This window comes from Ctenopharyngodon idella, chromosome 22 (assembly GCF_019924925.1).
Source record: "Ctenopharyngodon idella isolate HZGC_01 chromosome 22, HZGC01, whole genome shotgun sequence".
Classification (NCBI taxonomy): domain Eukaryota; kingdom Metazoa; phylum Chordata; class Actinopteri; order Cypriniformes; family Xenocyprididae; genus Ctenopharyngodon; species Ctenopharyngodon idella.
Genome location: NC_067241.1, coordinates 29,249,598 through 29,259,264, shown reverse-complemented (window position 1 = coordinate 29,259,264; position 9,667 = coordinate 29,249,598).

Genomic DNA, 9,667 nt, shown 5'->3' with positions numbered 1-9,667 from the left:
GCTTCCCTTTTGTAACATTTCAGTCACACTCTTTACCCTGTATCGCTCTGCTGTATCTGATATTGGGAAAAGAAAATTCGACTCAAGACTTTATAACAGTTGTGTCAACAATCTATAAATAAAACAAAAATGCTACATGCATATCATGAATCACAGGTGCAGTTGTTGTTACAATGTTGCAATATCTTGGTTCGGTTCGCTTCACAAGGCAACATTTCTCAACTGACCAGTCTTATTGTGCGAATGTATTACTTTACCATTTTTAACAGGAATTAAGGCTTCCTCTGGGCATCGTACCCATTTTGGAGAAGAGCAGTATTTTAAAATAAAAAAGTGTGCTTCGTCTTTGGTCCAGGTTAACTCACAATTCATTTTGAGAGGAATTAGCAAAACAAACACTGCTGCTTTTTATGCTAACTTTGCATTTATTATTTAGCCCATTTTAATTACTCCGATACCACAGCAGAAACTACTAGCCTAACTAATACATTATTAAAGGCAAGTGAACAGACTGTAAAAAGAACACATACTGTACACCAATTACAAGCATAGATAAATACAACATAAAGTTACAAATAAAGTATAAGGTCTAACTGTAGTATTAATTTTCATGTACAGAAATGTAATAATTAAATGTAAAATTACACTGTTCACTGTATAAATTTAATATAGATTAATCTTTGTTAAAGCTGTGTTATGTTGTTTGATTTATATGACAGACAACAGCAGGTATTTATAGGTTGCTGTCACTTTAAGAGTAAGACCCCATGCACACACATTCGATAGATACACATCCAAATTCTCACCTCGTTCAATTAAGACATAACCGAATGTGTTTACGAGAATACTTGCCGAGAGGGGTATTTTAACTGACATAATGCGTGTATGTGTCCATCCAAGTGCATTGAGGACGCAAAAGAAATCAATTTGGAGTTTGCAAGCTATCTGAAACGCACCTCTCTCTCTCTGTGTGCACGCGAGCCTTGTATGTATGTGCGTCTGTGCGCACCGATAACAGCGTGGTGTGCGATACCGAATTAAATCCTCTATTGCCTCTTCTAGGGCTGGAATGGTTTTATATCTATTTAATGTGTAAACTAGCAAGACAAAACACGTGCAAATGATAACCTTTCACTCTATTGCGGTTAAACTTGCAATTGATCAGCGAATCACATGCGTCCCGAACTGTGGGGCTTGGGCCGTACCGATCACGGATCAACAACGATCTGTTTAACCACTAGTTGGATTGCTTTCTCACCACAAGCAAACTGCTCTAGAGTTCGTTTTCAAGTGGGCCAGGACCATCTTTTTCAGGTGATATCGGACCAATTTTTTTGGTGTGGATGCCATGCTTGTACGTGCCTAAATGAACCTAGGGTGCTTCTCGTTTCTTATTTGTGCATCCTCATTTCCTTTCCTCGTTTCCTTTCCTCACGTCTCGGCTTCACCCCCATAGGATGCGAGGGGAGGATGCAAGGAAAGAAAACAAGGATGGAGGAATCGAAGGAAATGTTATGTTTATTGGAATGTTCTTGATCACTCGAGCTTCACATCACAGCGTCATCAGCTGCGCTCAAGAAATCTGCCCTTATGTTGTAAAAGTTTATTTAAAAAATTCATAATGAATAATAATAACGCAAGATGCCCTATTGAAATATGTGAGATGTAAAGTTCATTTAAACTGTAAAAGTAAAGCATACATTTAAATTATTGTGACAGATGTGAAGGGGGAGGATAAAGTATACGTGTGTCAGGTTTCTTGAAGAGAAAGAATCCGCTTCCTGTTTAGGGGCGTGAAAATGTAAAGTCAATGTGCGTACGATAACCACCATGCATACAATAAATTATTCGTTCAAGAAGGTTGTGCAAGTTTACTGCAACAATGGCACTGCAAACTTCACATACTTTTGAAAATCCTGCATTTAGTTGATCCTGATAAGCATTCACAAAGGCTTTCTTCTATGAGGGGGTTTGGGATCATGACGGCTTTGTTTTCAGGCAGACTGTTAAAGAATGCCACACACATCTCCTGGAATTCCTGGAGAATTCAACCAATTAGATGATGACTTTGTAACTCCCAAAGTGTTTCCATTTTGTGTTTCCATTTTACCTTATGCATCAGACGTTCAGCCGTGACGTCTAAGGCTGAGACTCAAATGAACTGAAATTAGGGAGAAAATGTTCTGAAACAAATGCTCCAAACAAGCCAGGTGTGAAAACGGCCTAAAAGACTTTGGAAAAAAACTGGTGCTTGAAGAACAGAAGCATGACACTTTGGCCGGCCTGGTGGTATAATTAATCAAAAGACATTAAGTGTAGTGCAGTTCTTCTAAATCTCTAGTGAACTAGGAGAAGGATAGCACTGTTGGGCCACAGGAGTCATGATTAAACACTCTGAATTTGTCCTCTCCATTTAAACCTATCCAAGTTAGTGCACACACACATTAGGAGCAGTGAGTTGTGACCACAAACACACACTACAAGCCGTAGACACACACCTGGAGCAGTGGGCAGCCATTGGGGGTTAGGTGGGCACTTCAAAGGCACCTCAGTTGTGGGTATTGAGTGTGGAAGAATGTTCATTCACTCCCCCACTTACATTTTCCTGTTGAGAATTGAGAATCAAACCCGCAACCTTCAGGTTACCAGTCTGACTCTCTAACCATTAGGCCACAACAGCCCCTGAGCAGGAGATAAGCACCAGTCTGAAAGGCATCAACTCTAAACTGATGCTAATATGGTTGGGCTGTCAAGACCTAACAATGTATGTGAATGTATGTGAGTGTCTGACCCCCTAGAGAAGAGGAAATGTGAACATTTATATATTGTACATTCATATCAAGGCAAAATAGATGATGGATCTCCTGTAGTGGAAGAGGGAGCTCCAGCTGACCTAGCTATGATGGTCTACCTAAGAGTGAAAGACAGGAGGTTGCTCTTCAGCACACCTTATTCCTTTATATTAGACAAGCAGTGATTCTACAGCTCGGTTGTGTTGGTTAGATGCAAAAAGGTGCATAAATGGTCAGTGACAACTAGCATTTTAGAGACAAAGATTGAAGAATGGGTAGCACTTGGTTTAATGGTGACTGTCCCTTTGAACACACTTCAGAAGCAAGAACAGCAGCTACACAAGTGCCAAATCTGATGGAATGGGGGAACAATTCTCACCTTTGTCTTCATCAACATTGAGGATAAGAAGAATAATAAATTGGTCAGTTTGGCTGGTTATATGCTCTTTTTCCTTAAAGAGTTAGTTCGCCCAAAAATTATTCGATGATTTACTCACCCTCAAGCCATCCTAGGTGTATATGACTATCTTCTTTCAGACGAACACAATCAGAGTTATATTTAAACATCCTGGCTCTACCAAGCTAGTGAACCATTGGTAGAGATAATGGGGGGCCTGTTTTGAAGCCCAAAAATAAATGCATCCATCCATAAATATAATCTATACAGCTCCAGGTGTGATGGGTTTTTGTAAGAAAAATATCCATATTTAAAACTTTATAAAGTAAAATAACTAGCGTTCCAGCGGACGACCGTACACATACTGTGCAAGTCGACTTGCACCAAAAGAGTAACTCCTGAAGGAGTAGAGTAAGCTTAGACCTTTTTTTTTTTTTTCGGGCTTCAAAATGCCCCCATTCACTACCATTATAAAGCTTAGAGGAGCCAGGATATTTTTAAATATGTCTCTGATTGTGTTTGTCTGGAAGAAGATAGTCATATACACCTAGGATGGCTTGAGGGTGAGTAAATCATGGGATCATTTTCGGGTGAACTATCCCTTTAATGCTTGGGGCCAACAGCCAATCAGAGTACTGTCATGAATGTATTAATGTCACCATGAAAATTTACTATTTTTATTTTTCATGGAATTTTGCAGTATTTATTACAAATGATTTGTCTGTGCACATCATCATTATTATTATTTTATTTATTTTTTTTGTGTGTGCCCTCATAATCTTTAATCAAAATAACTTCCCCTCCTTGTAGTGACATCTACAGAGCCCCTAAAGGGACATGGTGATGGAAAAAAAATGAGAAGGAAGGGAAAATTGTCAGTGCTTTTGCATTCTCTCGTAAATGTTTTGCGTTCTCCTGAGTAACTTTGTGTTAGCTTGCAAAATGTTTGCGTTTTATGAGCGAATACAAAGTTTCTTGAGGGAATGCAAAAGTTTTGTGAGCGAAAAAAGTGAATGCTTCTCTGATGATGTGTTTACTGGCGCGAGACGGGACAACCTGTCACTCACATGAGATCGACCAATAGCAAACCACAACCATCCAACCAGTTACCCCATGGACAAAATCAAGTCCCGCCCTACATTCTTTCATATTGGAGAAGTTTAACTCGTATACATCACAACAGGGATGAAAAGGCTTCCATTTCATGCTGACTTTAAAGGGGACCTATTATGCAAAATTCACTTTTGCATGGTGTTTGGCCATAAATGTGTGTTGGCAGTGTGTGTACACAACCACCCTATAATGATAATCCAACCACTCCTTTTTTTTTTTTTTTAATCCCTATAAATCATAAGCACTGTCTCAGAACGTACTCGGTTACGAACGTAACCTCGGTTCCCTGAGATATGGAACGAGTACTGCGTATGGGGAAAAACTCCTTTTTTCCTCGATACTGAAGCCTTTTTCAATAACACAGTGTAACTGCACGGCCATTGGTTCAAACTGGAAAACTTTTTGAACCAATGACGGTGCAGCGAAGCTGTGCGAGCCTATGGCGATGCAGCGTGCCAAAGCCTGCCAAAATGGGCGGGGCGTCTGGCAATATATCAGAGCATTTCGCCATAGGATTTCAGGTCATTCGACTAAGCGACGACACTGAGTCATGCAGCCCCATGGCATGGCAATAAACGCAGTATTCGTTCCGTATCTCAGGGAACCGAGGTTACGTTTGTAATCGAGTACATTCCCTTTCGATACTTCACTCATACTGTGTATGGGGAATGAATACAATCCCACCGTGCCATGGGAGGGAACCTATCTTGCACGCCAGAGGGATCCAGAGGATAAGTAATGAGGCCAAAGCCAACGAGCCCTTATGTTACACATGCTAAGGAGGGAGCTAGCTCCCTCCGATAAAAGGGTGTGATGACGGGGCTCACTAGAGGCCGTCGGATCATACTGAGAGGACCCGAGTGTGTAACGCCAGAACGTCCAGGTTATAGAATCTGACAAAAGTGGATGGCGAGGACCAGCCGGCCGCCTCACAGATGTCTTTGATAGAGACACCACTAGACCAGGCCCACGAGGAGGCCATACCTCTGGTGGAGTGGGCTCGTACTCCTATTGGGCAATCGAGGCCCATAGACGAGTAGCATAGAGCAATAGCATCGACTATCGTGAGAGTGAGAGTCGTTGCTTTGTGACCGGAAGCCCCTTGGTGTGGCCGCCAAAGCAGACGAAGAGCTGGTCAGACTGCCGAAACGGCTGTGACCGCTCGATGTAGGTCCTCAATGCCCTAACTGGGCAGAGTAAATCCAACTCTTGCTCATCTGCCGAGGGAGGTAGCGCCGAGAGGGAAATGACCTGTGCTCTGAATGGAGTCGAGAGCACTTTAGGGACATAGCCATGCCTGGATTTCAGAACGACCTTCGAGTTGTTAGGTCCAAATTCAAGGCATGCAAGGCTCACAGAGAGGGCCTGCAGGTTGCCTATGCGCTTAACCGATGCTAGAGCAAGTAGCAGAGCGGTTTTAAGCAACAGGGGCCGAAAGTCAGCTGACCGCAGCGGCTCAAAGGGGGCCCCTTTGAGCGCTCTGAGGACCGTGGAAAGGTCCCAAGTGGGTACAGTGAGAGGACGGGGAGGATTCAACCGCCTAGAACCTCTTAAGAAACGCACGAGGTTGTTTCGTCCCACTGACTGGCCAGCAATAAGTGCGTGGAATGCTGCTATGGCTGCTACGTACACCTTGAGCATGGACAAGGTGAGGCCCTTGTCCAGACGCTCTTGGAGAAATGACAATATTGGGGACAGGGTCTTCATTTCGAGCTGCACACCAGTCGGCGAAGACTGACCATTTCTGGGCGTAGAGGCGTCTAGACAGGGTTGGATTAGGTCGGTTGACAGACCGCTGTGTTGGGGCCTGTGCACCGACGCAGAGAGCATGTGTCACGTTCAACTGAGCATAAATGGGCATTGAGCTCGCTCTCTCAGTGAGAGAATTCATCTTCAATGAACGCGGCTTGCAAGGGCGGGCCGGCAAGCGACGCGCCGAGAGGCTCGGCCCTCAGGAAAAATATGCTCTCGCACCCTCATTGCGAGAACGCTCATTCTCAATTAACGCGGCTTGCGGGGGCAAAACCAGCAAGCGACACGTTGAGAAACTCAGCAAACACAGCAGAAATGTGCTCTTTCAGATTGAATATGTATCATGAGTACCACCTGAGTCAGGGGAGAGCGTCATGCCATATTCAGCTGAGCAGTGTCAGAAGTGAGACCGCTCTTCCTCAATAAACGCGGCTTGCGGGGCGGGACCAGCAAGCGACACGCACAGAGGTCCAGCACAATAAACATGAGAGCATATGTCATGTCCAGCTGAGCATAAATGAGCATTGAGCTTGCTCTCTCAGAGAGCGTTCGTCCTCAATGAATGCGGCTTGCAGGGGCTGGGCCGGCAAGCGATGCGCTGAGAGGCTCGGCATTTTAAAAACAAACGTCGGAAAAATATGCTCTTGCGTTCTCATAGTGAGAACGCTCATTCTCAATGAACGCGGCTTGTGGGGTGAAACCGGCAAGCGACACACTGAGGAACTCAGCAAACAGCAGAAATACGCTCCTTCAGATTGAATATACATCATGAGTCCCACCTGGGTCAGGGGAGAGCGTCATGTCATATTCAGCTGAGCGGTGTCAGAAGTGAGACCGCTCTTTCTCAATGAACGTGGCTTGCGGGGGCGGAGCCAGCAAGCAATGCGTACAGAGATCCAGCATAATAAACAGAGAGCATATGTCATGTTCAGCTGAGCATAAGTGAGCATTGAGCTCGTTTTTTCAGTGAGCGCAGCTTGCAGGGGCGGGGCCGGCAAGCGACGTGCTGAGAGGCTCGGCATTTTAAGAAAAACACCAATAAAATATGCTCTTGTGCTCTCATTGTGAGACCGCTCATTCTCAATGAACGCGGCTTGCGGGACGAAACCGGCAAGCGACGTGCTGAGAAAGTCAGCAAACACGGCAGAAATATGCTATATCAACTGAATATATATATAACATAGGTCTCACCCGAGACGGGGAAGAGCGTCATGTCATATTTCTCAGTGAACACGGCTTGTGGGGCTGAACCGGCAAGCGCCGCGTTGAGAAACTCAGAAAACACAGCAGAAATATGCTCTATCAAATTGAATATAAATGTGGGTCTCACCCGAGTCGAGGAAGAGCGTCATGTCATATTTCTCAATGAACGCGGCTTGCGGGGGCGGGACCTGCAAGCGACGCGCTGAGAGATTCGGCATTACAACAAACACCAGAGAAATGCACTCTATCAGATTGAATATGTATCATGAGTCTCAGCTAAGTCAGGGGAGAGCAGTCGCGAGTCTCAGCTGGTCCGCTGCGTTGCCTCTTCAACGGCGAGAAGCGAGCTGTTCCAGCAGTCGAGAGAAGGCATTCAGTCTCAGAGTCCAGCGAAGAAAGCATCGTTGTCGATGAAGGAGAAAGATCTGAAATCCTATGACGAAATGCTTATATAGCCAGACGCCCCACCCATTTTGGCAGGCTTTGGCGTGCTGCATCACCATAGGCTCGCGCAGCTCCGCCGTGCCGTCATTGGTTCAGAGAGTTTTCCAGTTTGAACCAATGGCTGTGCAGTTACACTGCGTTATTGAAAAAGGCTTCAGTATCGAAGAAAAAAGGAGTTTTTCCCCATACGCAGTATGAGTGAAGTATCGAAAGGGAACAAGCCGTTTCCAGATCGCTGGCAGTGTGACGTCACATTAGCCACAGGCCCCGCCCACGAATGTTGACAGACACTGCAGTTTTAACATAGAACCGCCGCAGCGAGTTCACAGCCAGTTTTACAGTCCGCCATTGCTGCACTGACGAGAATGTCTCCCAAGCGTTTTAGGTGTTCTGTAGCTGGATGGATTAATCCACATAGCTCTCTCCATTTTCTCCTGATATCTGAGCCGCTGAAGACGAGGTGGATTAATTTTGTTTTCAAAGAAAATGCTCCCTCAACTCTACTGAAATTCGTTTATGTCTGCACGAATCAATTCACACCGGACTTTGTGAACGAATGTCAATACAAAGGGACAATACAAAGCAGAGGTTGTGCTAAAAAATTGTTACTCAAGGATAGATCAGTGCTGTTCGTGATCCAGCTTACAGCCTGCAGAGTGATACTGGATACAGCACTAATGAAGGTGAGAGCACTTTATTACAGTTTATCGTAGTTGATTTACAGATATAAAGTGTACCAGTTTATTAAGCACCACCCGAAAAGGCATAAGGTCTTTATATATTTGTTTACTGTTAGTTGTAACGAGTGTTTCTGTGTAATTCGCTATGTATGTTGATGATAATGCAAGGAAGTTTATGGATAATATTTTAATGCACACTTGCACTGTGTTTTATTAAGCTCTTACAGTGATTTTCTAGAGTGAAAACGGACGCTTCATTTTTTGTGTGAAGTACAATAACCGTCATAAAACTCATCGGTAAATCGAACGGGGTCCGGTACAACAGGCTTGTAGTAATATAGTGGATAAAAACAAGAAGACATTATACCGTAATGGAACTAAACTATACCTGTTCTATCTCCATGCAGCATATATTCGCAGTTTCTGACATTATAGTGCGTCCTGACTGAATCCTGACACCAGAGAACGAGCTCTTGAAGCTCTGCCCTCTTAGGCCGAGCGCAGCAGCTCATTTGCATTTAAAGGGCACACACTGAAATGGCGCGTTTTTGCTCAACTCCAAAAAAAGTGCCAATTTTAACATGCTATAAAAAATTATCTGTGGGGTATTTTGAGCTAAAACTTCACATACACACTCTGGGGACATCAGAGACTTATTTTACATCTTGTAAAATGGGGCGTAATAGGTCCCCTTTAAAATATTTTTAAATATTCCCTGGTCAGTATGTAGAGGACAATGAACACTGTGAATTGTAACAGCCTCAGTTATAGAGAAATGTTCAGTGCATTACCTGGCAATACTCCCACATATCCATTTGTGAATCAGGTGGTGAAGATTAATTTAATGCTTTAGAAGAAAGATGCAATGTGATGAAAGAGTACTTTTCAGTCTTCTTCAGTCTTTTCAGACATCACTGTATTTAAGGTGTTTTACGTAATATTTATATCCTTTGAGCACAGATTATATAACTGTTAAAAGTTTGGCCAACCTGAGGGTGTATCACTATATAACCAAATACACAAAGGCCTCTATGCTCTTGAATTTACTTGGTTACTATTAGACTGAAATCTAAAGACTCCAGAAGAGGAAGATGCAAGATGACATGCTCTCTTCTGGAGGTATCAGTCTACTGTTATCTAAAAATAATACTGTAATATCTGACTGACAGCAAAAATGAATAAAGCATAAAAAGATAAAGTATGAATAGATTGTATCACTGGGATATAGAGGAAACAAAACCATTCAGAAATAATACATTTCTACTCAAATACGGATAGGTTTGTAG